General features: G+C 45.7%; 1 non-coding gene across 1 annotated transcript; it reads right to left on the reverse strand.

Moving 5' to 3' along the window:
• Nucleotides 1-17,398: 17,398 nt before the first annotated feature.
• Nucleotides 17,399-17,587, reverse strand: LOC130363320 (U2 spliceosomal RNA). The gene has a single exon (XR_008891790.1). It is a non-coding gene; the product is annotated as a U2 spliceosomal RNA (small nuclear RNA).
• Nucleotides 17,588-24,501: the final 6,914 nt, after the last annotated feature.

Raw genomic sequence — 24,501 nt, forward strand, 5'->3', positions numbered from 1 at the left:
ATATACACTGCTATACACATGGCAGTAATACAGACCCTAGGATGCAATGCTCTGCACATACCACACTATGTGTATAGCAGTGTGTATGTAGTACATATACACTGCTATACACATAGGGGTATGTGCAGAGCATTGCACCCTAGTTGCAATGCTCTGCACATAAACCTATGACAATATGAATGTGGCAGTAACAGTGGCTGCATGAACCCTGAGCAGGGCGCATTACACAGTAATGTCCTGACTTACTGGTGCGCAGAACGGGTGAGGTCCTCTAGGGCAGGTTGCAGCTCCACATAAAATAGAGGCACGACGGGGAGTCAGTCCACAGGCGGAGGAAGAGGAGAGCAAAGCAGCAGCAGCTCGTGATTGGTGGGTCAGCGGAGGGTGGGACTAGGAATTTGCTGCAGTGGTGCAGTATAGTGCCTGACTGCCCGCAGCAGCCTTATGACCGCTGGCGCCATGGACAACGATTCGGGCAATTATTCGATAATGGGATTCGTCGACAATGAATCCAGTTATCAAATTTTTTCGATTTCATCAATTAATCGTATCAGCCCTACACTGGACATTTATCACCCACTATCCCAAACTTAGTTTGCGTTTGTATTGCCACCCACAGTTGGACATAGTGTTTGTACCACCCCCCTCTGCTTATCGTCATTACAGCAATTATGCTCCACTTGATGGAGTTTCCACTGTATAACCACAGTTCTCATCATCAATAATTCCTGTTTATTTTGTTAAGTTGTCTTCTATGTATTAAGGGTATATATTCACAATACTTTTGGCCACATTTATATAGTATAGGATATATTTCCAATAAGTGTCTTTAACCACTTGGGGACGCAGGGCGTACAGGTACGCCCCCGTCCCCGAGTCCTTAAAGGGGTACTCCGGGGAACTAAACCCATAGCCCATCCTTTCCCTCTCACCAAGCTATGTATTTGTCTTAATATCATTCATTAGCTATATAGAGCAGTTTTCCTCTTTCAGCTGTCACTTACATGTAGGGAGTGGGAGAAATATGTAAATATCAAATCCACCTTGTCTCCTTAGTAAGAGCGAGCTAGTCCCCTCCCTTCAAGACAACACCACATGATCTCTGTCTGGTCTAGAGCTCTGGCTGTACAGCCACACCTCCCCTCCGCCTCCTATCCCTGTGTGCCGTGAGAGGAGCTCAGTAAAGATTCTCAGTCTCCTTAGCTCTGCTCTTTGTCTACATAGATCAAATCACTGACTGCTGCCATTAAGACTACAGTATGATTTATTGCTGGGGGAAAGGATCGTTTAAAAGAAAAGACATGTAGTGTGTGAGGCTGACTGTTTACAAAATAGCATGCACACAGATAGGGAAAGTGAAAGCAATTGGCTGGCCATTACACAGAGCTGCACTGGCATCTGGGAGTTGTAGTTTGTGCTGCAAACAAGGAAAAAATGTATTTAGGAGACATCAGGAGGTAAAGGAGCTGCCAAAACCACATGGATAACTACAGGAGACACAGAACAGGTATTGTGGTGGCTTTGGGGCATTTTTATTCCAGAGTACCCCTTTAAGGACTCATGGCGTACCTGTACATCTTGAGTCCCGTTACTGGGGTTTAAAGCGCTCATAACGCTTCAAACCCAGTCGGTCCCGACTGCTATCAGCAGCCAGGACTCGGGGTTAATGTCGGGCATCGCCGATTGTGTCGATGCCCGGCATTAACCCTTTAGATGCCGTGATCAAAGTTGATTGAGGTGTCTAAAATGAAACTAAAACTATCCTGGCAGCTCAGCGGAGATGATCGGGACTATAGCGACAGAATCGCCATATCCCAGCTTACTGAGCTCTTCCTATTTTTTAAATAAAATAATGTAATAAAAAAATGATATGTGGTACCGCCCCGTACGTAAATGTCCGAACTATTAAAATGTAAGGTTAGCTAAACTGCATGGTCGATGGCGTACACATAAAAAAAAGGACCAAAGTCCAAAATTGTGAATTTATGGTCAAATACCATAAAAATATTGATAGCTGTGAGCGCAGTGCTCACAGCTGGAGGAAAAATCCTCCCACTGTCAGCTTGTGTTCCGCTACTGTCAGTGAGGACAAGCTGGGAGTTGTAGTTTTGTTAATGCTAGGGGGGATGTGAGCAGACAGCATACTGAGGGAGGGGGCGGAGACCTGCACAGTGAGGCCACACCCCCTCCCTTTGAGAGGAATTCAGACTAGTGAGCTAAATTAAAAGTGTAATAAAATAAATAAAGGTGCTAGACACAAAAAAAAATAGATGTACATGGTCAGGATTAGGTACTGAGTGATATATTAAAAAATTATTTTTTTGGATCTGACGCTTTAAGGTGAAAATGGGCTGAGACCCTAAGGGGTTAATTAAGTAAAATAAGGATTTTATTATTTTTATTATCAAATTATTTCATCAATACTGCTTTTTAATACTGCATGTATTACTATTAGTACTTTGCTCTTTTGTTCTACATGTTACCATTGAATTGTGTATACATTTTATCTGTAGGTTGTTTTACATGTGATGCATTACATGTTTGTAGCAATTGACCTTCCACCGCCGGTGGTTTGCTCGGTGACCCCGAACCGAAGTCCTTGTGTTATGTAAGCATCCAATTGTTCAGTTCATTGTATTGCCTGACGAAAAGCCCATTTCGGCCTGGAAACACTATCTGTGCATTGCATTTTATTACCAATAAATTCCTATCATTCTGCTTGAAATTCGGATTTGTACTTATTGTGGAGAAGTGCCCTTCTAGAAGTCCTCTTTCTTCTAACGGTGTTCCTGCGTGTCCACCTATCGTTGAGATTACCAGACCGGCCCAAGCCATTGGAAGACGGATGGACCATGAGGCGGCTGACCACACACTATCCTTAACGCTTTCAAAGGTATTGTGCTCTTAACCTATCAGTAAGAAGCCAATTTTACCTCCCATTGCTTTTACATATCCATGCAGTCTTAACGAGGTGTGCACCTGTTTTTTTTTTTTTTTTTGTGTTCTGATCCTGGCAGTTAAAGGGTTACTCCGCTCTCCAGCGTCCGGAACATTGAGTTCCTGAAAGCTGTGTGCGGGCTTCCATGTTCACGCCCGCCCCATCGTGACGTCACACCCAGTCATGTCACGTCCCGCCCCCTCAATGCAAGTCTATGGGAGGAGGTGTGACAGCCGTCGCGCCCCCTTCCCATAGATTTGCATTGAGGGGCAGGCCGTGACATCACGAGGGGGCAGCCGTGAACACGGAAGCCAGCACACAACCTTCAGGAACTCAATGTTCCGGACGCTGGGGAGCGGAGTAACCCTTTAGATTCTGGGGTCTGTTCCTTTTGCTCCTCATTAGCACCCTCCAGAACAGCCTCTTGAGGCAGTCTGATCGGCCATTTTAGCATCGACAGGCACAAAACACTGCAGTGCAGATCTGTATTATGTATCTGTATTATGTGTGAGATCAACAGAATCCAGTCCCCTAGTGAAACAATTAAAACAAAGTAAAAATAAAGTAAAATAAATATATGTAGGTCCCCGAGCGATTTACAGATCGCCACACTATAGCATACCATTATTATTCAGTAATAGCGATCTAAGCATTTAACTATATGAGATGCAGCGTCTGGCACTACTGTGTGTGAACAAGCACTAAGTGGAAGAATGCAGGAGTCACTACTGGCCAGGTGGTGCCACGAGGCAGCTCTTGTGGCCTCTGTAGTCTACGTAATATTCTTTTTCCTTGCAGCCCAAACTACAACTCCCAGAAGTCAGTGCAGCTCTGTCTAATGGCCGCCAGCCAATTGCTTTCACTATGTGTGGTGTTGTAAACAGTCAGCAGCACACACTACATTTCTTTTAAACGATCCTTCCCCCCATCAATAAATCATGATATACTCTGAATGGCACCAGTCATTGATTAGATCTACAGCAGGAAAAGAGCAGCGTTATGTGCTGAGTTGTGGTTGAGAATGTTCACTGGATTCTCTCCCGCAAGGTCCTCACAGAGGAAGGGGGAGGTGTGCCTGTGAAGCCAGGAATCACGTGTTTTTTTTGGGGGGGGGCTAGGTCTTAGTGAGGGGTTTACACAAAGACAAGCAGGATCTGAATATGACATCTTTCTCTCACTCCCTCCATGTAAGTGACAGCAAAAAGAGGGAAATAGAGATGAGCGAACTTACAGTAAATTCGATTCGCCACAAACTTCTCGGCTCGGCAGTTGATGACTTATCTTAGGAAAGAGTCTCCTAGGACTGTCTCTACCTTTTCCAGCCCACCGGAGCACCTGAAAGCTGAACTAATTTATGCAGGAAAAGTCATCAACTGCCGAGCCGAGAAGTTCGTGACAAATCGAATTTACTGTAAGTTCGCTCATCTCTAGAGGGAAACTACTCTATATAGTAATGAATGACATTTAGACAAATAGGTTGGTGAGAGGGAAAGGGTGGGCTTGGGGCTTAGTTCCCCAGAGTACCCCTTTCATTAAAAAAAAAAAATGTATTGTAAAAATATAAAACAGCCATCCCCTAATAAAAATTAAAATCACACCCCTTTCCCCAATTTCCAAATAAAATAATGTAAATAAAAGCTACATAGTATCACGATGTTCAGAAATGTCTGAACTAGTCAAATATAATGAAGGAATAGTTTAGGGAACGTGCAGCTCACAGTATGCAAAACTTGAGGTTAACCGAAAACGGAGACACATAATTATCGTTTCTCAGAAAGTTTCCAAGGGAAATCCTTGACACAGGATAATGGTCAATTGATGGAGGATTATGTAAAGGAGAACCAAGCCCCAAGGTTTCAAGCAATAACTGACACACAAAAGGTGTTATGGAAGTGGGACAAATATGTGATGGTGTGGAGTGAATGGAACTGTATGGGTGGTGATGGGGTAAAGGTAAATGTAGCTCAAATGTGATGGTGTGGAATAAATGGAACTGTATGGGTGGTGATGGTGTAAGATAAATGTAGCTCAAATTGTGGTAATAAGAATAAGTGCAGATTTATTGTTAATGCTTAACCCCTTAAGGACTCAGGGTTTTTCAGTTTTTGCATTTTCATTTTTTCCTCTTCACCTTCTAAAAATTATAACGCTTAAAATTTTGCACCTACAATTCCATATTATGGCTTATTTTTTTGCGCCACCAATTCTACTTTGCATTGACATTAGTCATTTTACCAAAACATCCACGGCGAAGTGGGAAAAAAAATTAATTGTGCGACAAAATTGAAGAAAAAAAAAAGCAATTTTGTAGCTTTTGGGGGCTTCCGTTTTTACGCAGTGCATTTTTCGGTAACAATTACATCTTTACTTTATTCTGTAGGTCCATACGATTAAAATGATACCCTACTTATATAGGTTTGATTTTGTATTACTTAAAAAAAAAAATCATAACTACATGCAGGAAAATTTATACGTTTAAAATTGTCATCTTCTGAACCCTATAACTTTTTTATTTTTAAATGGGCCAGTATGAGGGTTAATTTTTTGCGCCGTGATCTGAAGTTTTTATCGGTACCATTTTTATATTGATCTGACTTTTTGATCGCTTGTTATTAATTATTTCATGATAGAAAACATGACCAAAAATACGCTATTTAGGACTTTGGAATTTTTTTTACGCGTACGCCATTGGCCGTTCGGTTTCATTAACTATATATTTTTAGAGTTCGGATATTTCCGCACATGGCGATACCACATATGTTTATTTTTATTTACAGTTTATATATATATATATATATATATATATATATATATATATATATATATCTATATATAGGAAAAGGGGTTTTATTAGGGAAGGGGTTAAAGATCTTTACTAACTTTTTTTCCACTTTTTTTGCAGTGTTATAGCCCTCCCCTAGTGGCTATTACACTGCACACACTAATCTGCTACACAGATCATTGCCGTACATTGACACGGCAAAGATCAGTGTTATTGGCGGTCGATTGCTCAAGCCTGGATTTCAGGCTCGGAGCAATCGCCGATCGGACGTGACTGAGGCATGTGAGGGGACCTCAGCTCGCATTCTAGCTGATTGGGACATTGCGATTTCACCGCGATGGTCCCAATCAGCCCATCTGAGCTGCCGGAAGCTTTCACTTTCATTTTAGACGCGACGGTCAACTTTGAACGGCGCATCTAAAGGGTTAATAGCGCGCGGCACAATGATTGGTGCCGCACGCTATTAGCCCAGGGTCCCGGCTTTCATAAGCCACCGGAACCGACCCGGTATGACCCCACGTTATTATATCGGGACCAGGGCATACAGGTATGCCCTGCGTCCTTAAGAGGTTAAAAATAGATAAAGGTGCAAATACAACATGAGGGACTGCTGTAGGGCCCTTGCAGCTGTCTCCTTGTATCAAATATAGTAGGGATGTCCCGATACCGATACTAGTATCGGGCAGATACTATCCATTTGCATGGTATTGGGGACTCGTTTATTGTCCCCGATACCATGTCCGATACCTTCTGCCGCTCCGCTACCCTGTTCTCCCATCCTCCCGTCTGCATCATAGTGTTCCATGGAGGAGCATGTGACACATAAGTCACTCCACCTCCTCCACTACACCCAGCGTAACGCTACGGAGGAAGCAGAGTGACGTATATGTCACATGCTCCTCCATAGGATGCCATGATGCGGACGGGAGAACGGTGCAGTGGAGCGGCAGCACCTGACAGAGGACAGCCGCAGGTGAGCTGTCTGCAAGGAGGGGGGCTGCTACTAATGTCTACAGGGGGGCCTGCTGGTGTCTAAAGAGGGGGCTTCTAATGTCTACAAGGGGGGCTGCTATTAATGACTGCTGCTAATGTCTGCAAGATGATATTACCTACTATTAAAGGCACTCTTACAGCAGAGTCACCTGCACTAACTTGAATTTATAGTTATATAGTGCAGGTGACCCGGTTTCTACCACTGCTCACCATGTGCACATCAATCTCACCGCCAATACAAATTCCCTGTTCTGCCCAATGGAGAAAAGAGAAATCTTGGCTCATACTACAGCATCCGCCTCCACTGTACACAGCAGGGAACCTACAATCAGCATGGTAAGCAGAGCCAGAAACCGGGTAACCCTGGTGTCAGATTCCCTTTAAAATATAAGTACTCGTACTTGGTATCGGCAAGTACTAGGATTAAAGTATCAGTACTCGGTCTTAAAAAAATGGTATCGGGACATCCCTAAAATATAGTATAAAAAAATAATGTAAAACACAAAATATATAGCTTATTGTCCATGCACTTCACTGCACATATAAGAAGACAATGTCTTGTCCACTTATGGAGTGAGTTATGCACACTTCATGAACAGTATGCTGTAACTTCAACTAAAGCACTATGTGCTGACAGTGGTTTTCTGCTGCTCCCCTTAGCAGGAGAGTATCCCAGTATACTGGTGACTGTAGATGAACCAAAAGGTACTACCGACAAAGACGGCACTATGTGCCAACAAAGTACGCCAGATCCTCTTGGTAATATGGGTGATCCCAATATGCAATAATCATAGGAGTATGGAAAAGTGCGTGTGATGCAATGAACCTCTCACCCGGCTTGTTGCGGTCGGTCCTGCTCTAACAGTGACGCCTAGCCGCTGCCAAGTTAGCGGGTCACGGGCGGCTGTAAGCACGAGGAGGAAGAGTGGTGGTGCTGGATTTGCTCTTGTGAGTTCAGCACGGCACAATGATGGTTGAAGCCTCAGTAGGCAAGTGGGCAGATGGTGGAAGTGTAAGTGCTAATGGCTAAACGCGTCTCAGGGTATCAAGGCTGTCCCCTTCTTCAGTAGCTATAATGTTAAGGGGGGGGGGGGGGGTTAAGGACCAGGCCAACTCTTTAGAGGAAGGTTTTTTTTTTTTTTTTTTTAAACTCCTCACCTATTAGCCGTAATGCTTAAAATGTACCATTTACAGACCCATGTGAGGTCTTTTTAGCACCACCAACTGAACTTTGTAAGGGCATAATTTATTTTACCACAAAATCTACAGCAAAATGGAAAAAAAATTATTGTGGGTAGAAATTTAAAAATAAAACACTGAACAATGCTATTCCATAGCAAAACATTGAACAGTATTATCAGCACTCCATTGCTACAACCTGTCATGGCTGATCGGGTTGCCGTGTGTGTCCGAATCAGCTACCAGCATGCCTAGCATTAGCCATAGGTCACGGCTGCTGATAGCAGCTGAGACCAACCAGGTATGAAGCAGACTCAGCTCCTGAGCAAGCTTTATACCCCTGCCGTGCCACTTTGCAACAAGGGGTTAATTAAACCATACAGTGAATGGCATAGATGTAAAAAAAAAATACCAAAGTCAAGAATTGCAGATTTTTGGTCACTTCATACACCATAATAAAATCGATCAAAAAGTCCAACCAAAACAAAAATGGTACCAATAAAAACTACAGATCATGTCCCAAAAAATAAGCCATCATACAGCCCCATATACAAACAAAAGTGTTATATTGGTCAAAAGAGGACAATTTAAAGCATACTGATTTTCTTACTAAAGTTATTTTTATAGTAAAAATATAAATTGGGTATCGTATTCCTGTGGACCTACAGAATAAAGATAACAGGATATTTTACCATAAAGTGTACTGCAATTACAGAGAAGAATTAGTCCTGCAACAAGCCCTATATATGGAAATTTGGAAAAGTTATGGATTTTAAAAGGCAAGGAGGAAAAAATTGAAACGCAAAAAACGAAAAACTGCTGCATAATTAAGGTGTTATGACTGTACGACAATTAAAGAGCACCTGTCATCAACAAAAACTTTTAATATGTTGTTCATAATCATTGATGAAGAGATATTGTAATATATCTTCATTAAAAAATATTTTTATACCAGTTTTTTCATTTTATACTTTTGGCCACTAGGGGTCACTCTTCTATGCCTGGTCTGCAGGCAGCTTCCTATGCTTTTCATAGTAAGTGTACAGCTTTTAGGACTAATGCTGAAGGGCTCTGGTCCTTCCACCGGAAGTTCAGTATTCTCAGCTCAGGACTCGCTCCCAGCCATGTGAGCTACAAACCTGCACATGCCTCTCATATAACAGCCAGTCACCTCCCCCTCCCCCTGCTCTGTGTTCTCCCTGCCCCTCACCACACGTTATCTTATACATTGTATTATCTCACTGCACTCCCTGCTCTGTGCCCCCCCCCCCCCCTGACATTCATCTTAATTACTGCCTCTGTAATTGCTCCCACTGCCCCTGGTTCTCAGCATTGACTTTTTAGTGCAGAGAGACACAGGAGAGAGAGAGACAGGCTGCTGTCCCTACCCTGTACTTAGTCTGTGTTTCCCAACCAGGGTGCCTCCAGCTGTTGCAAAACTACAACTCCCAGCATGTCTGGACAGCTGTTGGCTGTCTGGGCATGCTGGGAGTTGTAGTTTTGCAACAGCTGGAGGTGCCCTGGTTGGGAAACACTGCTGCAGAGGGAGAGCAGCATACAGGAAGACTGGCAGAAGCAGAGTCCCAGCCAAGCTTCATGTGACATCATGCCTGCTGGGACCCGCCTCCTTCCACCCCCCAGAAAGACAGTGTTCGTGAGCTAATGAAGAGGGATAAAAAAAAGGTATTTCCACAGCGTTTTAACCCCTTAAGGACCAGGCCATTTTATACCTTAAGGACCAGAGCGTTTTTTGCAATTCTGACCACTGTCACTTTAAACATTAATAACTCTGGAATGCTTTTAGTTATCATTCTGATTCCGAGATTGTTTTTTCGTGACATATTCTACTTTAACTTAGTGGTAAAATTTAATGGTAACTTGCATCCTTTCTTGGTGAAAAATCCCAAAATTTGATGAAAAAAATGAAAATTTTGCATTTTTCTAACTTTGAAGCTCTCTGCTTGTAAGGAAAATGGATATTCAAAATATATTTTTTTTGGGTTCACATATACAATATGTCTATTTTATGTTTGCATCATAAAATTTATGAGTTTTTACTTTTGGAAGACACCATAGGGCTTCAAAGTTCAGTAGCAATTTTGAAATTTTTCACAAAATTTTCAAACTCACTATTTTTCAGGGACCAGTTCAGTTTTGAAGTGGATTTGAAGGGTCTTCATATTAGAAATACCCCATAAAAGACCCCATTATAAAAACTACACCCCCTAAAGTATTCAAAAAAACATTCAGTAAGTGTATTAACCCTTTAGGTGTTTCACAGGAATAGCAGCAAAGTGAAGGAGAAAATTCAAAATCTTCATTTTTTACACTCGCATGTTCTAGTAGACCCAATTTTTGAATTTTTGCAAGGGATAAAAAGGAGAAAATTTTTACTTGTATTTGAAACCCAATTTCTCTCGAGTAAGCACATACCTCATATGTCTATGTTAATTGTTCGGCGGGCGCAGTAGAGGGCTCAGAAGGGAAGGAGCGACAAATGGTTTTTGGGGGGCATGCCGCATTTAGGAAGCCCCTATGGTGCCAGGACAGCAAAAAAAAAACACATGGCATACCATTTTGGAAACTAGACCCCTCAGGGAACGTAACAAGGGGTAAAGTGAACCTTAATACCCCACAGGTGATTCACGACTTTTGCATATGTAAAAAAAATATATATTTTTTTTACCTAAAATGCTTGGTTTCCCAAAAATTTTACATTTTTAAAAAGGGTAATAGCAGAAAATACCCCCCAAAATTTGAAGCCCAATTTCTCTCGATACAGAAAACACCTCGCATGGGGGTGAAAAGTGCTCTGCTGGTGCACTACAGGTCTCAGAAGAGGAGGAGTCACATTTGGCTTTTTGAAAGCAAATTTTGCTCTGGGGGCATGCCGCATTTAGGAAGCCCCTATGGTGCCAGAACAGCAAAAAAAAAACACATGGCATACCATTTTGGAAACTAGACCCCTCGGGGAACGTAACAAGGTGTAACGTGAACCTTAATGCCCTACAGGTGTTTCACGACTTTTGCATATGTAAAAAAAAAATTTTTTTTTTACCTAAAGTGCTTGTTTTCCCAAAATGTTTACATTTTTAAAAAGGGTAATAGCGGAAAATACCCCCCAAAATTTGAAGCCCAATTTCTCCCGATTCAGAAAACACCCCATATGGGGGTGAAAAGTGCTCTGCTGGCGCACTACAGGTCTCAGAAGAGAAGGAGTAACATTTGGCTTTTTGAAAGCAAATTTTGCTCTGGGGGCATGCCGCATTTAGGAAGCCCCTATGGTGCCAGAACAGCAAAAAAAAAACACATGGCATACCATTTTGGAAACTAGACCCCTCGGGGAACGTAACAAGGGGTAATGTGAACCTTAATACCCTACAGGTGTTTCACGACTTTTGCATATGTAAAAAAATATATATTTTTTTTTCCTAAAATGCTTGGTTTCCCAAAATTTTTACAATTTTAAAAAGGGTAATAGCAGAAAATACCCACCAAAATTTGAAGCCCAATTTCTCCCGATTCAGAAAACACCCCATATGGGTGTGAAAAGTGCTCTGCTGGCGCACTACAGGTCTCAATTTCTCCCGAGTACGGCGATACCCCATATGTGGCCCTAAACTGTTGCCTTGAAATACGACAGGGCTCCAAAGTGAGAGCGCCATGCGCATTTGAGGCCTAAATTAGGGACTTGCATAGGGGTGGACATAGGGGTATTCTACGCCAGTGATTCCCAAACAGGGTGCCTCCAGCTGTTGTAAAACTCCCAGCATGCCTGGACAGTCAACGGCTATCTGGCAATACTGGGAGTAGTTGTTTTGCAACAGCTGGAGGCTCCGTTTTGGAAACAGTGGCGTACCAGACGTTTTTCATTTTTATTGGGGAGGGGGGTTGTATAGGGGTATGTGTATATGTAGTGTTTTTTACTTTTTATTTTATTTTGTGTTAGTGTAGTGTAGTGTTTTTAGGGTACAGTCGCACGGGCGGGGGTTCACAGTAGTTTCTCGCTGGCAGTTTGAGCTACGGCAGAAAATTTGACGCAGCTCAAACTTGCAGCCGGATACTTACTGTAATCCTCCGCCCATGTGAGTGTACCCTGTACGTTCACATTGGGGGGGGGGGGGAACATCCAGCTGTTGCAAAACTACAACTCCCAGCATGTACGGTCTATCAGTGCATGCTGGGAGTTGTAGTTTTGCAACCGCTGGAGGCTCCGTTTTGGAAACAGTGGCGTACCAGACATTTTCATTTTTATTGGGGAGGGGAGGGGGGCTGTGTAGGGGTATGTGTATATGTAGTGTTTTTTACTTTTTATTTTATTGTGTGTTAGTGTAGTGTAGTGTTTTTAGGGTACAGTCACACGGGCGGGGGGTTCACAGTAGTTTCTCGCTGGCAGTTTGAGCTGCTGCAGAAATTTTGCCGCACCTCAAACTTGCAGCCGGATACTAACCGTAATCCTCCGCCCATGTGAGTGTACCCTGTACGTTCACATTGGGGGGGGGACATCCAGCTGTTGCAAAACTACAACTCCCAGCATGTACGGTCTATCAGTGCATGCTGGGAGTTGTAGTTTTGCAACAGCTGGAGGCACACTGGTTGTGAAACACCGAGTTTGGTAACAAACTCAGTGTTTTGCAACCAGTGTGCCTTCAGCTGTTGCAAAAGCTACAACCCCCAGCATGTACGGACAGCGGAAGGGCATGCTGGGTGTTGTAGTTATGCAACAGCTGGAGGCATACTACTTTGGCTGGGGATGCTGGGGATTGTAGTTATGCAATAGCTGGAGACACACTGGTTTACTACTTAACTCAGTGTGCCTTCAGCTGTTGCAAAACTACAACTCTCAGCAGTCACCGACAGCCAACGGGCATGCTGGGAGTTGTAGTTATGCAACCACCAGATGCACTACTACAACTCCCAGCATGCACTTTAGCTGATTGTGCAAGCTGGGAGTTGTAGTTACACAACAGCTGAAGGTACACTTTTCCATAGAAAGAATGTGCCTCCAGCTGTTGCAAAACTACAAGTCCCAGCATGCCCATAAGGGCATGCTGGGAGTTGTGGTGGTCTGCCTCCTGCTGTTGCATAACTACAGCTCCCAGCATGCCCTTTTTGCATGCTGGGAGCTGTTGCTAAGCAACAGCAGGAGGCTGTCACTCACCTCCAACGATCCTCGCCGCATCAGGTCAGTCCCTCGTCGTCTCCGCCGCCGCCGCTGCTCCTGGGGCCCCGATCCCAACAGGGGCGCCGGGGATCGGGGTCCCCAGCACCCGGGGTGCACGTCCCGCACCCGCTCACGTCCTCCGGAAGAGGGGCGGAGCGGGTTGCGGGAGTGACACCCGCAGCAGGCGCCCTGATTGGTCGGCCGGTAATCCGGCCGACGAATCAGGGCGATCGTGAGGTGGCACCAGTGCCACCTCACCCCTGCTGGCTATGGCTGTTCGGGGCCGTCTCTGACGGCCCCGATCAGCCAATAATTCCGGGTCACCGGGTCACTGGAGACCCGATTGACCCGGAATCCGCCGCAGATCGCTGGACTGAATTGTCCAGCGATCTGCGGCCATCGCCGACATGGGGGGTCATAATGACCCCCCTGGGCAATATGCCCCGATGCCTGCTGAACGATTTCAGCAGGCATCGGGGACCGGCTCCGCTCCAGATGGTTGCGGGGGGCCGGTAAAACACATGACGTTCTCATACGTCATGTGTCCTTAAGGACTCGGAAATGGAGACGTATGAGAACGTCATGTGTCCTTAAGGGGTTAAACCTCAATAAACACAGGGATAGGCATAGTTAGAGAAGGGGACAGATGGGAAGGGGGATCAGGGAAAGTTTAGATGATGACAGGTACTCTTTGACTGAGCCTGTTTTTGTGTTTTTTTTTTTTATCTGGCATGCCTGACTGTATTATAGAGGAACTCTGGTAACATTTTGCCCAACCAAAAAATTTGGACACTGCCTTTTTGTACAAAGCAATGTACAGCTACATAGAAGTATGTGCTTACCGTGAAATCTCTCTCGTAGCCTTCATTGGGGGACACCCTACAGATGGGTGTACCAAAGCAGTCCCCTAGGGTGGGTAAAACCAACCACCAGAGAAAAGGAGTCAGTCCCGAGACTGAGCTGCCGAGACCAACAAGGCCTGGGGACGAGCCCCCAGGCCAGAGACAAACTAAGCCCAGTAATCGAGCTCCCGGAAAATCCCCGCTCCATGGAGATGGACTAGGACGCCAAAAGAAGTGACCATCCTTTGTAGACTCAAGACACCCGGACCCTATAGAGAAACCAGAAAGGGTCGACCAGGAAGCCAGATGGGCCGAAACCATCCCGGAAGCAGATAGGAAAAAGTCCCAGGAACACTGCAGGGAGATCAGTGGGACGCCTGATCTCCACAGGAGGTGAAGAACAGAAACTACAGGATAAAAAGAAAGACGGAATCTGGTCTGGAGAGGTCTGGTGCAGAGAACAAAGAACAGAACTGCTGCAGACCAAAAAAACCTTGAACCAGGGGCCCGCTATGAGCACCTGGAAGGCCATAGTAGCCGCACTAGTGTAATCCGGAAGACCTGAACGCCCTCTCTCTCGGGAGGACCTGGACCCCAAACGAAAAAAGGAGTGGAAGGCCCTGAATGGGGGAAATCCCAGAAACCGTTGCAACCGACTTGGAAACTGGAGATGTCTGAGCCATCTGGAAGATGGACCTGTAATGGAAGACTCACCCCTGAAACGTCGTCTGCGAAAACTCCACGGACGATGGAGGAGTTCAGGTCGGCTCACTACACATGCCCAAGGCCTTAACCATCACTAAGGCCCAAGAAACCGGAAGAGCAGTCTGAAGGCACGTCACAGCCCCCTAGGACAGAGTCCAAGCCAAGGAGACAACCGGTGTTGGACCCTAGAGGTCCGAGCGGACCAGAGCACTCTGGAGAAACATCCCGCCTGAACGGAAATGGAGGGGGGAAACAAATGAGAACCCAGCTGGGACTCGCAGGCTCTGGGCACAGGAAGATTACTCCAGAAGACTATGGAGTCAGTGCAGTACAAACTGACCCAAACAAAGGGGAATGCAGAACACACCCTTTCAAGAAGGTTGCTCCGAGGGAGGAAAAAAGTAAGTAGAACCCGAAACAGACGGTGGCTAGACCAGCTGACGCCGGCCATACAAAAAGGACAAACTCCTCCTACCAGAGGAGAGCCAAGGCTGCGAGAGCAGCAGCAGACATCCATAAAACCGAAAAAGAGGCAGGCTGCAATGGAGGACAGTAAGCACTCAAGCCTGGACAGCAAAAAAACTCTGTTGATTGCTCTCAGCAAAAACCAAAGGCCCTGTCAGATACCCCACCTATATAGTGGAAACAGTGAGATGACAACATCTTGGCATCAGAAAAAACTCAACAAAATAGTCCCCAAGTGGAGGGTAACAATGGTGAACAAGAGAAAACTTAGGTACTGACTCATGCCAAGCACCCTGATCCCCATACCCCCTGTAGAAAGGGGACTGGCAAAGTGCCCCAGGCACTGTAGGAGCAGGGAAATTCTGCCCCACAGCCATTGGACAAGTACTGGGTGACGTAGCCCCCAGGCCCAGTGACAACCCATCGCTGTCTGGAGGAGCCACAACGTGTCCCCAGAGGGATGGAAACCCTTCACACTGGAGAATCATGCCAAACAGTGGCAAAGGCAACCGAGTAGGTGCCTGAGCCACCCTAGACCGAACCTCCAGAAAAGTACCTGGGAGGCATAGGGAGGAGCTGAACTGATGCCCCAGCAGGCCCAGAACAGAGGTTCTCAACCGTCGCAGGATTGCAGAACCAGACCACAGGAAGGCCCGAGGCACCACTCCGAGCAGAAGGGAGGGAGGACTCTACATGTGCAGAGGACCTAGCCTACGTAGGGAAACAGACATGGTTAACTCACGAAAGTAGAGGGGAACCAAACTGCAGACATCCCAAAGTCCGTCAGAATGGAAAAAACACAGCACCCGAAGGTGTGTCACCACCATGCACCGCGCGTACCAACGTGGTACTCCTAGAAAAGGGAAACAGAGAGTGCAGCTGTAGCCAAGAAAAGCCATGGAACCTGCAGGAGACGCCCACGCCCCTAATGGTGCTACACCCCTGGACTGCTGTCACAGATGCAAGAGATGAGGGATGCATGTGGGGCAGGAAACAAGCAGACCCAGAATATGTCCCATTAACCTAAAGGCACACTGAGTTGAACTTCACATGGAGGGAGTCACGGGACTGCGGCCACGGAAGCGGCAGGAATGGGGGAGATGACCTGGTGGATTCGAAAGCCATGCAGGCACAGTCTGGCTACCTGGCAGAGAGACCATGGCCACACTGGGTCCCGCATCCAGAACCACACACTAAAAGTGGGCTACGAGCCTGAAGCCAAGAGAGCGTCAGGCATGTGGAGAGGGACCTAATAAAGTAGGAAACTCCACTAATCAGCATGTGGCGCATTGCAGAGGGCTCACAAGAGCAACATCGAGAGACCCACTCGGGACTACTCCGAAGCAGTGGGTTACCAGAACTTCCACCACAATGGGAAGTGTATGGTATTTGACGAGATGCAGCAGAAAACTACAGAGACAGCCGTCCGGATGACAGGTGAGGATTCCTGACCACACAGGAAAACTTCGTTGAAACCTCACCCAGACAGTGGGGCAAAAGAGTGCGGCCAAACTTATGGGCGACCTGGTGGTGTAGGAGACCATGCAGACAAAGAGCGGCTGACTGTCAGCCGACCCTTGCCGGCAGGAACCCTCAGACAGTTGTATGCGGCAGCCCAGCGATGGGAGACCGACAGCGGAAGGAAACTGTAGACAACGGTCTAGCGAAATGAGTGCCCCTCCAGGCACTGGTGATAAGGGGACACAGTCAGATAGCAATAACTTGGCCCCATGATGCATGTGGAAAGGCAGTGAAACCTAGAAACCAGAAATAGGATCCCCGTCACCCTGGGAGGCTTGGGAGCCATGGATTATATCCTTTTTGGCCAGCATAGGGTACACAGGACATGCCAGGTCACTCCACCGGACAGCGCACACTAGCAGAGAGGTACCAGAACTGCAGCCATAGATACTTCAGCCCTTGGAGAAGCGACAGGCAGCAGAGAAAACCATGCAGACTACTGTCTGGCTTACAGGTATGGGTCCATGTATGTAGACAACGGTGCACTCCAGCCTGTGGAGGAGTGAATAATGTATGCACAGTCAAGAACACCTGCGGACACGGCAAACATGGCAATGACAACCGGTGGTAGAGGAGAAACAGTCCTGACTGTAACCATGGTATACTTACAAGGAAACATGATATCCCTGGCACGACCCGCCACAGTGAGTCACGTATGTCTCCAACAGAGTGAGAAACCTGGCGAAAGCAGGAATGCCAGAGGCACACCTCCACGACTCAATGCAGTGTCATATTAAGACCCATACAGGCTGATGGAGACAGGAAGGGGGCCCCCGTATACCCAGAAAAAGAAGGGCCCAAAAGATATTTTTTGGTGTACTGTACCCGAAGATACCCCATAGCGGGTCAATGCACGGGGCGACAAAAGCAAGCTTCCATGTCGGCCCAGGAAGTGAAAAATCCATGTACTATATGGTCCTCTGATAGGGGAAGTATCAGATATTAAACTGATAAGAACCTACACTGCACTGATCTTAGTCAAAAAGGCCAGAAGCGATAGTTCGCACAGGCTAAGGCTGCAATTTTGTGAACCGGGAGGTCACAAGGGTGCATGGAAAAAAAGAAGGCACAATCTAAGTTTAGGCCACAAGAGGACGCCAACCATCACTAACTAAATGGCCTTAAAGATTAGCAAAAGATATTCACTTTTTTATTATTTTTGTGAGAGTGACCTGTCTGCCTCCAGGGCGGAGGAGAAAGAGGGCAGAACAATGCCCATTCCCCCAACTCCAAAATAAAAAGTTGGGGCATAGAAGCAAATACTGCCCCATTGAAAATGGTGGTATGCTCCGAGTCCCCGTCCAGCAGCACTTGTGAGGGGGAGGAGGGCGGAGCTATCCTTTCCCCCGCTATAATGGCTGCTGGTAAGGAAAAATAGGGAAACTGCCAGGTCCCTCTCTGAAAGAGAGAGGACGGGGGCAGAGCTACGTTCCGAGTCCGTGGCTCTTCAGCGACGGGAGAGGGAAAGCGGTGCCCGGCTGGGAAGGGCCAGCGGGCTGGAGGACTACGGTCCAAAAAAACAGGGAGTCAAAGAAAACCGCCTCTGCCATCCCAGGTAACACCAAAGACCCCTGCAGCGCACCGAGTCTGGAGGGCTCGCTGCAGGAAGGAGAGGGGCGTAGCTGAGCTCCGTAGTAGAGGCACAGATTCCTCCCTGTTGGGCGCTCCGAAAGCCAGCGCCGCCAGAGTAGGGAGAGGGTCAGCCCGCTGTTGACCCTCAGAATCCCGCTCTGAAGTAGGGAAGAAGAGAGGGGCGGAGTTACCTGCCACCATTATGGCTCCCGCTGGTCAACACAGCACCCAGAGGGCAGAGAGTCGTGACTGTGGAGAAATAAGTACAGGGAGCAGCCGCAAAAGTCAGTGGCTGCCCCGAGACATGAAACGGAAGGTGAGACTACCAGGGAGACCCGACCCCAATAAAGATATGCCAATTACCCCTGAAATTGCCCATAGCCAAAAGAGATATTAACCCCTTAAGTCCTGTGGTGGGAGGGGGGGGGGGGGAGACACTCTCACCTATTTTCACATCCTCACCTATAGATGTCTTCAGCCAGCTTTTTAGTCACCAGCATCATGTCATGCTGCTACAGTCCAAGACGAGCAGGGAAAATAGGGGGACCTGGACAACCCCAGGTGCTGGCGGGAAGGGGTTAACGGTGCATTCATTAATTACCCGTGCCCCTTAGCCGCATATGGGGGAACAGTATACACTTGAAGAATGATTGAGCCATAGCTACTGATAAAAAGAGTAATTTTATTGATATACTTTAAAATCACAACTGTGACTAGTGTTTAAAATCCAAAATCAATGAGTGTAAACAAATGGACAAATCCGAAAAGAAGGTGGGACAGGTGGTGACAGGTCTCCATCATGGGTAAGAGGCAGCTTTGTTTAGTGCAGTACTTTCCAAAGCACTTGTGGTGACTATTCCAGCGGTCCATGGTAGGCAGCAGGGTATTACTTTTACTAGAGGTCATATACCCCTCTTTTTTGTCCTAATGACATTAGTGCTAGGCATCCACTACAGCTCTCATTGGGAGATATATATATATATATATATATATATATATATATATATATATATATATATATTGCATTAGCAGTCAGTCACCTTATTGTACCTGTCCCACCTTCTTTTTCGGATTTGTCCATTTGTTCACTCGCATAGATTTTGGATTTTAAACACTAGTCACAGTTGTGATTTTAAAGTATATCAATAAAATTACTCTTTATCAGAAGCTATGGCTCAATCTTTCTTCTTCAAGTGTACAATGTTAATTTCTGGAGCTATACTGAAGCACTAGTTCATAGACCCACAGCACTATTGAGATATGGTTACCATGTTAGCTATTCCTATGAAGGTTAAATTACAGTGCTGTATTTTGTTGTGTCTAATGATATATGGGGGAACAGGTAGTGCCATGCTCCTAAACCCCCACCTGAAAAAGGAAACAAAAGTGAGTAAAGAACCTAACTAAACAGCCCTTACTAGAAGAAGATAAAAAGAAAGACAAGGTCTGGGGAGCTCCCAGACCTGTGTCTTGCCTCCTGCTGACACTAGCTAAAACTGATTACCTCACTGCAGGTGGGCGGGTATATCCTGCCAGGGAGGAGAAGACTTTTTTCCTAGTGTCAGTGCCTCCTAGTGGCAAGAGCATATACCCATCTGTAAGGTGTCCCCCCAATGAAGAGCAACAAAGAAATGTATACTTTCATGTCTACTTTATATTCACACTTATTTATTTGAACCTGTTAAGGACGGCGGGCGTATCCATACGCCCCCGTTTTAAAGTCCTTAAAGGGGTACTCCGGTGCTTACACATCTTATCCCCTATCCAAAGGATAGGGGAGAAGATGCCTGATCGCGGGAGTCCCGCAGCTGGGGACGCCCGTGTTCATGCATGCGGCACCCCGTTTGTAATCAGTCCCCGGAACGTGTTCGCTCCGGGTCTGATTACGGTCGACCGCAGGGCCGGCGGCGTGTGACGTCACGCTCCACCCCTCAATGCAAGCCTACGGGAGGCTTGCATTGAGGGGTGGAGCGTGACGTCAAACGGGGGCAGAGGCGTGACGTCACACGCAGCCGGCCATGCGGTCGACTGTAATCAGACCCGGAGCTCCGGGGACCGATTACAAACGTGCCGCATGCATGATCACGGGCGTCCACAGCTGCGGGACGCCCATGAAAATTCCGGTGCCCGCCGCTAGCCGGTTGGGGACCGGACCTGGATGCCTGTTGAAATTATCCAGCAGGCATCCTGGCACGTCGCCGAGGAGGGTCCCGAGACCCCCCATGTCAGCGATTGGAGAAAATTTCCATGGCAAACCCCCCACTCTGCCCACCCCTGGATGTCGGGCAGAACGGGGGGAGAAGAAGGCGGCAGTTACCTGAGGAGAACCTGCCGTGGGGATCGCCGTTCATCGCTGGAGACTGCAGAGATCAGCGGCGCAGGTAGGGAAAGGAAGGGGGCCGTAAGTGATATTTACTGCTGCCCTTCCTAGTGGTTGCCAAACTGCAACTCCCAGCATGCCCAGACATGTCTGGGCATGCTGGGAGTTGTAGTTTTTCAACATCTGGAGGGTCACAGTTTGGAGACCACTATTACAGTGGTACCCAAACGGTGGCCCTCAAGATGTTGCCAAACTACAACTCTCAGCATGCCTAGACTGCCCAGGCATGCTGGGAGTTGTAGTTCTGCAACATCTGCCTTCAAATTTTGCAATTTTCATAAAAATTTTGAAAATTGCTGCTAGAGATGAGCGAACTTACAATAAATTCGATTCGTCACGAACTTCTCAGCTCGGCGGTTGCTGACTTTTCCTGCATATATTTGTTCAGCCTTCAGGTGCTCCGGTGGGCTGGAAAAGGTGGATACAATCCTAGGAAAGAGTCTCCTAGGACTGTATCCACCTTTTCCAGCCCACGGGAGCACCTGAAAGCTGAACTAATTTATAGAAGAAAAGGCATCAACTGCCGAGCCGAGAAGTTCGTGAAGAATCGAATTTACTGTAAATTCGCTCATCTCTAATTGCTGCTAATTTTTTTATTTTTTCTAAAAGTAAAAATATGTCTATTTTAGTATGCCAACATAAAGTAGACCTATTGTATTTGTGAATCAATATAAAAGTTATTTGGAATATCAATTTTCCTTACAAGCAGAGAGTTACAAAGTTAGAAAAATGCGAAATTTTCAAAATTTTAAGGAAATTTGTGGATTTTTCACCAAGAAAGGAACAAGTAACGACAAAAATTTACCACCAAAATAAAGAAGAATATGTCACGAAAAAACAATCTCAGAATCAGAATAATTGGTAAAAGCTACTTAGAGTAATTAATGCTTAAAGTGACAGTGGTCAGAATTGCGAAAAATGGCTCAGTCCTTAAGGGGTTAAAGAATTAACATTTTAAACTTATTAGAATACTTAATTGGTGACTTACTGCGATTACTCTTCCAGTGAGGGCTGACATCATCTGAAGCCATACAGGGGAGAGCTTCGTCCCTCACTCTGCTATACACAGCCCATAGCAGTTCAGTGTGTGAGATGATCTATGATTGGCTAAGGCTGTGCGCACACACACCCTCAGCATTTCTTGATTTTGGACTTCTGCCAGGCCAGCAGGAGTCCAAAGTATGTGCAAAAGATAGGGGAAATGTACTCTGGACAAGAAGGGAGACACCTAGCGGCAGCTTTTTATTTTATTTTTTTAACACAAATATAACTTCATTTTTATTTAAACAAAGTACATTAGAACAATTTCTTATTTACCATAAGGAGTGAAATAGCAAAAATGAGCTTTAACCCCTTAAGGACGCAGCCCTTTTTCACCTTAAGGACTGAGCCCTTTTTCGCAATTATGACCACCGTCACTTTACGAATTAATAACGCCAAAACGCTTTAACCGAATATTCTGATTGAGATTGTTTTTTCATGACATATTGTACTTTATTTTGGTGGTAAATTTTTGGCGTTAATTGCATCCTTTTTTGGTGAAAAATCCCCAAATTTCATTTTTCTAACTTTGAAGCTCTCTAATTGTAAAGAAAATGGATATTCCAAATAAATGTTATTTTTCTTCACAAACACAATATGTCCACTTTATGTTCGCATCATAAAATGGACATATTTTTGCTTTTTGAAAAAATTAGAGGGCTTCAAAGTAGAGCAGCAATTTTCAAAAATGTCATGAAAATTGCTAAATCTGAAGGGACAGATGTTACAGAACTACAACTCCCAGCATGCCGGGGCAGTCGAGGCATGCTGAGAGTTGTAGTTTGGCAACATCTGGAGGGCTAATGTTTGGGCACCACTGTAACAGTGGTCTCCAAACTGTGACCCTCCAGATGTTGCAAAACTACAACTCCCAGCATGCCCAGACAGCCTTTGGCTGTCTGGGCATGCTGGGAGTTGCAGTTTGGCCCCCCTAGTGGTTGCCACAGTAAAGATCGATTCACTTTCACTTTCAATCCCCCCCCCCCCCCCACTGTCGATTCCCTACCTGATCAGGATCCTGCAGGCTCCAGCGAAGATCCCAGGTCCCCAGGCATCTTCTCCTGCAGGTACGGCCTCCATCTTCGTCCCAGAGCCCCTCGACATCCAGGGGCGGGCAGAATGGGGGGTTGCCATGGCAACCCCCGTCCTGCGCTGACATTGGTCAGAACTCTGTTCTGAGTAATGGCAGGGGATAGGAGTAGATCGCAGGTTTGCGACCTCACTCCTATCCTTTAGGCTGATCGGGGCTGTTGCTGAAAACTCCGATCAGCCCTATTTTCTGGGTGATCGGGTCACCAGAGACCCGATCAGCCCAGAATTGGAGAAAATCGCATGTCTGAATTGACATGCGATTTTCTCCGATCGCCGACATGGGGGGGGGTCTCAGGACCCCCCTGGGCGATGTGCCAGGGTGCCTGCTGAATGATTTCAGCAGGCATCCGGCTCCGGTCCCCAACCGGCTAGCGGTGGGGACCGGATTTCCCACGGGCGTATGGATACGCCCTCGGTCCTTAAGGACTTGGAATGCAGGGCGTATCCATATGCCCTGCGTCCTGAAGAGGTTAACGACCGTGCCCATTTAAGGCTCCTTTTTTGAACTGTGCTCGGTTATCAAAGAAAATGCAATTCTGGGGTCTGTTTTTATGTTTATACCATTCACCATGCGGTTTCATTAATGTATTTTGTACTTCATTGCTCCATAAAATCTGTGCTCTTTTGGTAGATTCTGAGACTACCATGAAGATCCATGGCAGTGACTGACGCTCAGGTTAGCGATCTGATCCACTGCACAACCAATGTTAAGTGCAACATGCATTTAAATGCTGCTGTCTTCTGTGACAGCGAGACCTAAATGGTCATTACAGATCCAAATTACCCATAAGGTGTCTCCCAGGGAGTTATAACACTTTCTCCAATTCCCATTCAGGCTTGCACCTTCCTGGGACTAAATTCCAAAACTTGGGAACCCTACAATATAAAATGTAACTTAATATTCTTTATTAAAAATTATAAATTGATGAGAAATCAAAATTAGTGAATTAAAACCACGAGCACTCCATTAGCACCCCGACCCTTGATAAAGCCGGTTACGGGTGTAGTGTTTACCATTTTAAACAGCAGTATTGGGACAGAGCATGTGTAATAAAAATATAATCAATAGGAAATTCCATCAATGGCAAATGGATAAAATATATATCCAACTGTAAATTACGGTATAAAAAAAAATAAAAAAAAGGGGAATGATCTATAATAACCCCAATCTGACCCAATGCTTGTGGTTTTAATTCACTAATTGATTTCTCACCAATTTATAATTTTTAATAAAGAAAATAAAGTTACATTTTATATTGTAGGGTTCCCGAGTTTTGGGAATTTAGTCCCAGGAAGGTGCAAGCCTAAATGGTCATTAGTCAACATGTGCTGATCAACATGTAGATCGCACTGCATACATCCTTAACAGCTCCATGGCTGACTAGAACAGTCATGGTCGCGAAGTGGTTAAACTCACCTATACACAATTGTGTAATCATGAAAACCAAGCAGCTGGATTTGAAGAGTGGTGCACAGCACACAAATTCTGCACAGATTTTTCTATATATGTATTGTGGAAGAACCTGAAACAACTAACCATTTTAGGTCCAACATGCCCCCAAAAAATGGAGAACAATGTTTATGCCTCAGTTTTCATGCAATTGTAATGGCAAAATATTTTCAATTATCCATCTTAAATAAAACCAATTTTGTAGAAGGGGAAACTGACATGGCAGCATCAGGATTGTTGGAAGTACAATAGAACATCCCCATTGCTAGTTTCTCAAAATTTGTATATCTCTGCAATGGCTGGATGGATTTGAGTAAGCAAAACATTGTTAGAAAGAGGATCAGCCAAACTAAGGGGGAGATTTATCAAAACATGTG

This window comes from Hyla sarda, chromosome 3 (assembly GCF_029499605.1).
Source record: "Hyla sarda isolate aHylSar1 chromosome 3, aHylSar1.hap1, whole genome shotgun sequence".
Taxonomy (NCBI): domain Eukaryota; kingdom Metazoa; phylum Chordata; class Amphibia; order Anura; family Hylidae; genus Hyla; species Hyla sarda.